The sequence below is a fragment of the Halyomorpha halys genome, unplaced genomic scaffold (assembly GCF_000696795.3).
Source record: "Halyomorpha halys isolate HHAL.00 unplaced genomic scaffold, Hhal_1.1 Scaffold1140.1, whole genome shotgun sequence".
Lineage (NCBI taxonomy): Eukaryota > Metazoa > Arthropoda > Insecta > Hemiptera > Pentatomidae > Halyomorpha > Halyomorpha halys.
This window is the reverse complement of record NW_027109581.1, coordinates 333,928-344,964: the sequence shown is the minus strand read 5'-3', so window position 1 is coordinate 344,964 and position 11,037 is coordinate 333,928. Positions and strand designations below refer to the sequence as shown.

The 11,037-nt window shown below is 30.6% G+C and overlaps 1 long non-coding RNA gene across 1 annotated transcript in view; it reads left to right on the top strand.

Annotated features, from left to right (window-relative positions):
• The first annotated feature begins 4,963 nt into the window (after window positions 1-4,963).
• Window positions 4,964-11,037, top strand: part of LOC136795856 (uncharacterized) — a 258,646-nt gene continuing 252,572 nt past the window's right edge. The window contains exon 1 of the long non-coding RNA XR_010843538.1: window positions 4,964-5,031. This is a non-coding gene — a long non-coding RNA (uncharacterized lncRNA). The remainder of the gene's footprint in view (window positions 5,032-11,037) is intronic.

The window sequence follows — 11,037 nt, the reverse complement described above, 5'->3', positions numbered from 1 at the left end:
GCATAGTTTTTGCTGTGGAAGAAAGCGAGCTTGTCCTAATGCTCAAAGCAATCACTTTGAACTACATTTAATATAAATGTTAATGTTCACATTTCATTAATTAAGAATGAAAATGAAACTAATATTAATTTATTTAATATATATTAAATAATTCATAACAATGAAGATCTTTTGAAGTGAACATCTCAGCGTTAACGGACATCTCATCACAGAGAATTTTTTCTTATTTTAAGATCCTTAAATCACATTTTCATTTTGACCCATAGGCCTGAAGTAACATATATGGGGAGAAAAAATATGTGTGAAAACGCGATATTTTAACAAATAAATTAGGAGGGCAAAATATAAAAAATGTTTAAAAACATATAACTTTATCATCATTTAGACCAAACAGTAGTCGTACCGATCCTGTTTCTTGAAAATGTCTAAAAGAAAAGAGGTTAATGAACGTTATATCAGTGATTTTTTAATTTAATTTTATGGGTTAGTAACCTCAATAATATGTTGTTAGCGCCTCCGTTGTTACTTTCTTTAATGATGATTGTGCAGCTGATGTTACGGGTAAAATGTTTATTATGCCTTTTACTGAAAACAAAAAATGAGAATAAATGACTGAGTATTATTTTTTTGTATATGATGAACAGCCAACACACTTTCCGTTTAATAACTTTTTTTTATTGTTTTTCTTTTTTTGAAAAAAATTTCAGATGGTGTTCAGTTAATGAAAAATATAATTGATCTTTTACTTATCATGTATAACCGGGTTGTTTAACTTACGCCTTCCATTTAAAAGAGATTTTATAATTTAATATAAAAAAAATTTACACCAAATATGATGGTTCACAAGTTAGTTAAAATTAGTGATCTATAGTTCTCAATAGCCCAAATTGTGAAATTTAGGAATAAAAACTTCATCAATGTTTGGAAGCACGTACCTATGTGAAAGTGTGTTGATGAAGTTTAGAAATATCCAAAATATAAACGAACTTTCTGATGAGTCATAACTTCATCCGATGAAGTGAGCTACAATAGTATTAGAGGTGGATATTCGTTCTTGCTTGTCGACTACAAGGTCAATTAAATACATATTTTGATTGTCATTGAATATTTGTATTGATTGATAAATGATAAAAATATTTTTTCTTTATAATAAATGAAATATGGTCCGGGTGCGGTCAAATTAAACTCAAATAGTAATATTCTGTAGTATTTATATTTGAGCCAACGTTTCGCCCCACGTAGCAGGACTTCGTCAGGGCTGTTTTGACGGAAGTCAAAGTCAGAGTGACCACTCTGACTGAACCATTGACCGGCTTTGACTTTGACTTCCGTCAAAACAGCCCTGACGTGGGGCGAAACGTTGGCTCAAATAAAAATAGTACATAATATTACTATTTGAGTTTAATTTGTCCGCACCCGGACTATATTTCATTTATTGATACACACAGTCAATCTGCAGTCTTCCAGCATTTTTTCTTTATATTTTCCTTATTTATGTAGAAAAAATAGTTGGCCAATAAAAATAAATATCACTACTTCTGGTTCTATTAATAACTTTACCTCACATGCTATCTTTTTTGATCATTTAAAGTTTAAGTATATAATTATTATATATAACCTCGTTCAAGTTTTTAATTTTAATCTTTGAGGTTTTGTAAGTTGGACCAGCCTGATGTATTAGGAACATTTGCAATCCAAGTTTTTACCATCTTTTACAGTTTGTCTCAACTAAGAAAATACCCAAATTGACTGTATATCTTTTGCTCCAGCTAACGTTTACACTTTAAAAAAAGAAACGATTTCCAATACTTGAGTTCCTGTTGAACGGGTTCGGAACATCAGCCGTAAAGTGCGTTTGCCTAACACAGCTGCGGAGACCCCAGCCTCCGACGATTGATATTCAATAGAGACCCTTTTCTTCCATTCCCAAAGTACTTTCCTCCGGAGAATGATGTATTCCCGTCAGCTCCCTACGTCGTTTACATAACTAACTGAGATAAACAACGAGACGCAGCCTTGAGGCGATGTATTTCGTTTTCAACCGTTATAAATAAAACAATAGCGCCATTATTAAAGAATACAGACTTGTTTTATGATGATGATAGTGGTGTGCTTATGGCATTACGGACTTGTGTTTATTCGGAAAAAAATGCGAAGACTTACTAGAGAAAGTAAAATGCGATGGACTGGTGAATTCTTGAGAGTAGCAGTTTTATTCAATCTATCCAAACACATTTGGTGACTATATTATCTAGAGTATATTTTAAATAATTTAAGTAAAAGGCATTTTAATAACTTCTTTTTCTATGCACTCACACATATGCAATTATTTTCCAAAATCTTCGTGTTTCTTTTTTTCTGATTACTATTATTAAATCAAAATCAAACATTAAAATTTATTAAATTACAATTTTCAAGTTATAAAAAAAAATTAAATTCAACCATATAAAACTGTACTCATTTATAAACTTTTTTTTAAATATTTATTTATTGCTATTTACAACTTTACACTATAGTACATTTAGTAAATCTGATCTAAGTTAAATTGGAGTGTTACAGGCGTGTAGAGAAACTACCCATTGGTAGCACTCTAATGATATTTTACATTAGCTGGTCTCGTGACCATCTTCTTTTCAGGCGCCTCTAAGGATTGTCAGGAATGGAAGAGGATGCAAGGTTAGAAACTAGGGGGTTTGAGTGATTAGGGAGGGAGTTTATAATGGAAGGAGTGATATCTGGTTCGGGCTAGATCGGTTACATAGGGAACATTAAGGTCTTTATGTATGATTTTATTTGTGACAAAGTAAGGAGTATTGAGGATTTTACGAAGGATTTTGGATTGTAAGGATTGAATACGAGAGGAATTCGAAGGTTTAATGGAGCCCCAAAGCGCAATCCATATGTCCAGATTGGCCTTATTACAGTCATGTAGATCAGTCTTTTGTAATGTGTTGGAAGTTTAGACCGTATGTCTAGTAAGTGCTGTAATAGTCGAAACCGACGTGCAGTTCCCTGTCTTGTGTGAGGATTCCAAGTTAGTCGTTTGTCCTGATGTAGTCCAAGGTAGCGGATCTCTTCGACAGGGGTAAGGGCAACATTATTGAAGTATACTGTAGGGAAGTCAGTAGGTTTATGACGTAGGGTAAGGGTAATTTGATGGGATTTGTTGGAATTTATTTTAATCCTCCAATTACGACACCATTCTTCGATGGCTGTGATATGGGATTGAAGAGTTTACAAAATTAAATTCAACCACATAAAACTGCACTCATTTATAAACGGTTTAAAATATAAAGAAATCATACCAATCAAAAAAAGAAAAACAAACAAAATTTTATTTTAATTGTAAATGTTTATGGTTTAATTTCATAATTTCGTCAATTATGGAGTTAATTTGGTGCAATATAAAAATGATTACAGTTAGTTCAATATCGTGTTTAGCCTATGACTTTAATATACCCATCAAAAACATAAAACTAAAATATTTAAGGCTGTAAATAATTATATTTGTTTCTGGTTTTTAAAGAATTATTGAGCACATTCAAAATAAAAAAAAAATTGGTTTATATTTACTTTTCCTTTTCAAGCTCTAGTTATTCCATTTTTCGCAATACTTTCAATTTTTTTTTATGGTTCGAAGAAAAATGAATAATTTACTTAACACATCTTTTTTTATTTATTTGATTGCGGCCTTCTAGTTCATTATATTAAATTAAAGATTTTTTTCTAATCTAAATTTAAAAATAATATTTTATAGAAATAATTTTTGCTATTCTATAGATAGTCACATAAGAACAGGAACTCTCTGTTTAAAAAAAAAAACACATTCTATTTCTGAATCTTTATATTATTTTAAATTGGAAGAATTGTCCAATCAGTTGCTAAACACCATCATAATAATTTATGTATAAGATTTTGTTTTTTTAAATTAAAACGTTGCACATTATATTTTATCGATAGATTAGAGGAAGTTTCGATGCTTGAATATGACAATATTAAATTATCTGTCTGGTTTGATTTATGTGAAAACAGATCTAAGTAAAAACAACTCGTAAGAAATATTTAAAAAAAATTAAACCATCCAAGGTTTCGGCTAATGAATTTAAGGTCATCTTTAGTGAAATCGTAGCAAAGCTGTATTGCGTCTTACTGGCCTAACCAGTCCCTAATACCTACGCTAGGCATGAAAATAGTCAATAGTTGTTATATTTTCATAAAATTAGTCTTTGGAAAATTATAATTTAAAAATTTACTGGTTTCTAGAAAAAAGAAAGTAGAAAATACAACAAATGATCGATTACTTTTAGGTACTTACAACAAGCACTACATAACCTTGACCAATAATTATTTTTATAATTGTTAAATTAAATTATTCCATCGTTAATGAGGTGTTAAACATGATCCAAAAAAGGTTTTGTTAGAAGATACTATTGTTATGTAAATTGAAATAGGTTTAATTATATTTTTTTATTTTATTTTTTTAAAGATGTTCCAATTTTGCTCCTAATGCGGGACGCAAATAGACGAAGGTTGCCAACTAAATTTCTATCGCATTGGCCTTGTTTCCGCCGACCCCTTGCAATTTGCAGAGGGCTGGAAGCAGCTGCTATCTGGCCGTAGTTATTCCAAATTATGCTCTCCAGATTAAGGCAGATTGTAATGGGACCCACTGCAATTTGGGAATTCTCTTCAAGTGGGCCCTAACACCTCCCATTGACTGAAATAACTGACTCAGTGACCTTATCGAATTACTCCTGTTCTTAAGTGCCAATCGCTACGAACCATTCATTCGTGACTATGACGTCAATGAGACCCCTGGTGACGGTAGAAAACATAAATGGCAACCCACGTATTATATCAAATTTTGGAATAACTACATTCAACTTTGTGGTTAAACAAATTGAATAGAGATTAACATGTTCTATTTTTAATATATTCAATATTAAACGTATTTTTTTTAATGTTTCAGATGCAGAGTGGACTTCAGTATAGCACAAACCCGATTCTCGAGAATTAATCTGACAGTTATAGGTATGTGGATATATGAATGTATTAATTTATAAAATTGTCATATTGGTGTTTATTAAGTTTTATAACAGAGAACGAAATTATGAATTACTGAAAGAATCCAAGACAAAGCTATCAATCTTTTATGTGTATTCTAAGTCCAAGTTGTGCCAATTCAAGCATCAAGAGAAGTAAAAGCTACAGAATCGCTTCAATGTAGTCTATAGAAAGAACATTCCATTTAAACATAAGTGTACAGTTTTCCCGAAGACATTTGTATATGTCTTATTCAAATAGAACTAGTTCCCAAATTTTTTAAAAAATTATACAGTGTAAATATTTGAAAAGACGTTGGAATTCCTTACAACACTTAAATCCTAATTTAAGGAAATTTAATCACGGATTATACTCATAATACAAAAATTAAATATTATCCACATACATAAGCATGTCACCTGAACCAATAAAAAAAATGAAATAAATAACCAAGTTAATTGACGAACATAGAATCTTACGAATCGACTTGTATGTAATTTAAAATGTTAGTAGTTTTGAAATATTTTAAAAGCATTATTATTTAAACTACGGAATTACTTTTGCTTTAAATGAAATCCATTTACTTTTGTTTCCTAAATATAATAATTCACGCAAAGTAGTATCACTATCTTTTTTTAAAAGTTTTATATACTACATAGTAGATTGCGAAATTATATACATATATATTTTAAATTATTAAATATCTAAAATGTGCCACTTTTGACTAGCAATTAGCGACTACTTATTAGTCGCGTGTCAACAAACAAAATGTCACACAACAGTGCGAGATTCCTACTCAGAAAAAAAACACCTCCCTTCTTCATTAGCACCCCGTGGTGCTGTCAAGCATTACTTCGTGGATTAAAAGAGTAAATGCTGCATCACTCCGAGAATGATTTCTTTCCAAATTTCAAGTCTAGCTCTTCCTTTTCTGTAGCGAAACCTGAACAACAGAAGAACCAATCTTATACTGTTCCTCAAGTTGGACACAATGATCCATCCTTTAGTTTAAGCGGGTTTGATTGTCAAGCATGCCATTTATGCAGTTAGGTGATAAAATAGAATGCACTTCCCCCTGTTCGCATTCATACATAGGGAATCCAATCCGATGGTATTCAGAAGATGAGGTATCCCAGCATATGTGTGAGCGAGCGTTCGGAAATGTGCACTGTATGTGCCTACTAAGAGTCAAGCATGCCATGCACTTTACCAAAAATAAATAAATTAAATTCAAATGATAATAAATAAATTGTATCTGCTATTTAGAAGGTAATAATATTCTTTTGAAACAAAAAATAATCAATACCCAACTATTACTAGTAAAGGCGTATTATACTGAATTAAAAGTTTTAGAGTAGATACTTACGAAAATTCCTTGCCTTTTTTTATTAATTTTCGTTTTAACTTTAAATTACACATCTCCAAGAAAAATATAGGTCCTTGTCCTAGCTCATTCTTGATAATATAACCACCAACAAAGATCTTAATTGGACCACTATTTGCAAAGATACTGCAAACTGTATACAGGACTTCGCTCTCAAACCGAAGAGAAAAATCGTATGAGTTAACACACCACACATTTTATTGTATCTTTTTTACTGATATAAATTATCAATTCTAGTAATAATACACTTAGTAACTGTGTAATAATTTGAAGCGTTTTAATTTATAAAACAAACTTTATAACTCAACAACATACATGTCATCAAATTTTCTGTTTAGAATGCATTTTTCTACAATAAAGAAAAATACATCAGTATTTCAGGAAATCCTTCTCCGACTTTCCAATTACCCTAAACGGTTTGATAGGGAAATGCCAGTAGGGATAGGCAGGCCATTGTCGAAGACGCAGGAGGGGATTGCCCTAGCCAATAACAAGACTCCTTTCAGCAGCTGAACCCTGCATTCCTGCTTTCATCAATAAGGGCCCCAGGGACAGTTTTACAGATAGCACTCACGCCTTCCTATAACCAACAATAATAGTTATGATAAATAATAAATTTAGACTAATTATCTTTTAGAAAAAAAATATCAACCTGATTATTAGAGTTTTTACAAACTTATTAAGGGATTTTATTGTTTAATGAATGTATTTCTTTGACCGTCGTTTTAGCGTTCATAAAATCTAAAAAATAATTTTTTTATTATTATTTATTTATTCTATACCAGATCGGCCTGTTGGCTCTTGCACGGTTGATATAAACGTTACATTTGTTTTTATTATGGTCTCGTGCAAAAGACACCCCTGACTATATACAAAATTATAATTTAAAAAAATAAGAGAAAATAAATAAATAAAAATAATTTTTAATAAAAGAGGAAAGTAAAATTAATAACAAAAATAATGACATTCGCTGACCTAACAATTTCTCTCTAATGTATAAAAAAAAAGTTAAAATGTAAAGAACATGCAGAATAAATTTAAATTATTGCTAATATATTCAATTTGGATTTAGTCTGTTACATTTTCCCTATTTACTGTGAATAATAACATCTAAATTAAAAGTTTTTAATAAAAGTGTCCACTCCCGCCCTCCATGGTATCCTTACTTCTCAAACAGACAATTATAGTGAGTATGTTGGTCGATGTACGACATGTCACAATCTCACAAGAGGAGATCATGACACAAAGAAAACACGTTTTAAGCTAATATTTCAAAAGTGATATAGGACCGTCTTAGTCGTGAAATAAGACCCGGGGGTCTTAGTGGGGCGGGTCTGGCGGGGAAGGATTGCGTTTATTTCAAATTTGAAAAGTGATATATTCAGTTACGAAAAACATTTGTTTAGCGAATTCCTTTATGTCCTATCTGGCACAAAATCATTAACCTCACCTATGATTGTCGCATATGAACTCCTCTCTTTTACTATTTTTTTTCTTTGTTTACAAGAACCTTCCAGATGAGGTGATAAAATATTTTCCTTTTTTGAATAAGTTTCTGCTTTCGAGCGGTTGTGATGAAAGAGACAAATAAGATTCATTATCAGCCGGCGGCTTCTGATAACAATGAGATGAGTCGATATACATCGATTATACAATCGATCTATTATCACAAATGCCACGATCATGTTATATCTTCAATGAAATGCAATACATAAGTAAGACACTTAATACTGTATTTACCGAATTTATACGGAAAAGTCTTGAATGCAGAGAACGATTTTAACTTTAATGCACTGTTTGTCAACATACGATCAGTTGAATTAAAGAGTTTATAAAAATTTTAAAAAAATCGGTATTTTTAGCTCAACTTGTTTCAAAACACTCACGGAATATTACTAAGTAGCTTGAGACATCAAATTTGAAAATTATGATATCCTAGCTTGTCCATTACTTGAATATATTACCTTTAATTTCTGTATCTATTTTGAAATATAACGGCAATTTACTTTCACTCGTCAAATACACTTTATTTAAGGATGCTAAAATGAACATAAAATATATAACTTACAAAAAAAAAAGAAAATAATCTGAGCTCTGGCCACCAATAATAAAAAACAATAAAATTTATATAAAACAAAATTAACTAGTGAAATTAAAACATTAAATATAACCATCATATAATTTACATAACGGTCATTTTTCTCTCAGCTGTCCTCCGGGAGTACCAAAATTACAAGAGTACATATATTCTACATCATAAATTTAATTGGGATTGGAATTTATTGAAATTTTGTAATTGTTTTGTTGTTTGGTAGTCAGGAAGGTATCAATACTGCTAAAAATACAAACGTATTCTAATTTCGTCTAATATAACATTTTAAAATATTGTCTATAACCAATTTTAAAACAAATTAAAGAACATTAAGTTGTGCGTAAAACGAATAGTATAATGTTATATTCGGTCAATTGGTATGGTCGTAAACCACCTAATCTGGTTGTATATTGACTTAAAAAAAAAAACAGCCGATGAAATAAGTAATAACCGAAGCAGGAAGTTAACGACCATACTATTTTTTTTTAGTTTATAAGTGGCTCCTAAACAGTGGCTCTTAGCTAAAAGTTATAATAAAACAAATTAAAGAATATTAAATTGTGCCTAAAACGAGTACCATAATGTAATAATTCGATCAATTTGTATGGTTGTAAACTACCTGTTCTGGGCCCCGTTTCATAATGAAAGCTAGTAGTATTAGTTCATAGTACAAGTGTAGAAATTAGTGTCGTAATAATACTAATACTTATTTTTTCCATGATAGAGATGACTATTAGTGATGTTACAGAAATTAAAAAATACTAAAGTACAAGTTACTATTGTACAAGTCAGTGTAATTGTATTAAGTTAAATCTACAAGACTAATAGTATTAGTTTGTACTTTACTATGAAACAGTGCCCAGGTTGTATATTGACTTCAAACACCAGCTATTAGAATAATTAACAAACAGAGCATATTCTCTACGACCATACCAATTGACTTAATTATTATTTTATGGTACTTATTCTACGCATAATTTAATTATCTTTAATTTGTTATATGATAAATAGTGCATAAGATTCACCGTTTACGACTATAGGTGAAAAACTGAAAAGAAACCTGTTTGAACGAAAATTTATAATCCGTTACTCGATTAAATTAAATAGTTGCTTAGTACCGTTTTAGGACCACCATAAATGCGTTGTCATGTTCAGTTTTGTATAAATTTGAAGATTAATTTCATCTTTATCGTTTACGTTTATTACGTACTACTTAACCAAATTATTGTGTGGTACTCATTCAACACAGAATGTTATTCACCGTTTATCGAATAATAAATAGTTGTAGAATTATTATGATGACATATATTATATTAGTTAAATATTGTAATACATTTTCCTTATAACTATCTAAATTTTTATATATGATTGCTTCTACATGGTTTTAAATTGATTTTAATTAAACCGATAAGAAACTCAAATATTAAATAAAGATGATGCCGTTTTTTAATTTCAGGCGCTTTTTAAATATTACTCTATCTTTATTATTATTTTTATATTAATCAGACTTTAAGTCTCTCCTTCCCGTTTTAAGCTAATATTTCAAAAGTGATATAGGGCCGTCACAATCCGGGGGTTTAACGGGGCGGGTCCGGCGGGGTAGGATTGCCTTTTTTTAGTGTTATGATCTCCTCTTATGAGATTGTGACATGTTATACATTGACCAACCTACTCGCTACAATTGTCCGTTTGAAAAGTCATATAAGAAAGGCTACCATGGAGGCCGGGAATGGAGGGTTTGATGCCGTTTTTCAATTTCAGGCGCTTTTCTGATCTTACTTAGATAGATCCAACCGATTAATAGAAAAAAATAAAAAGTTCTGTACCAAAATTAACACTATCCATTTCAGGTATTTTTTTGAAAAAATATAACTCTACAACCTAACTTATTCTGTTTAATTCAAAATTTGAATTTTCCTCTCAAATATTTTATACTAAATAAAATTGTCTATTTTAAACATAACTATATGCTTGTATGTTTTCTTACTAAGCCATGTTATATATTTGTATGGGTTAAATTTTCCTATGCTAATTTGTTCGTTTAAAATTATTTGTATTCATGTAAAAGGTTCCCGTGTTCGGATTACTAAATATGCATAAATATATACCTTCATCTGTAGGAAATCCACTAAACAGGTTTTCTTTACTGAGATCGAGAGGGCAGAGTGGGTTTTGGCCAGGGTATTATAGGATTAAGAAAAACCCGGAAGGGAATCCAGGTCTTTTCGTAGGGGATGGGAGGCCCCATAAATGTAGGGTCCCCATTTGGTCTCCGGGCACACAGTAATCTAGGTCGTTACTTGCAAAAAGAGGACGAAAAAAAAAAAAAGGAAAGGAATCTCTTTCAAACTTGAACCCTTCGCTACCACTTTAGCTACCGCTAGTAAATATTATTCATGTTGTATGTATTATTAGTAAATATTAATATTATTCTTTATAAATACTCATACATATCACTTATAAAAATAAATAATTATTTGATAATTACTTAAATATATATAGAAAATTTAAAATTTCT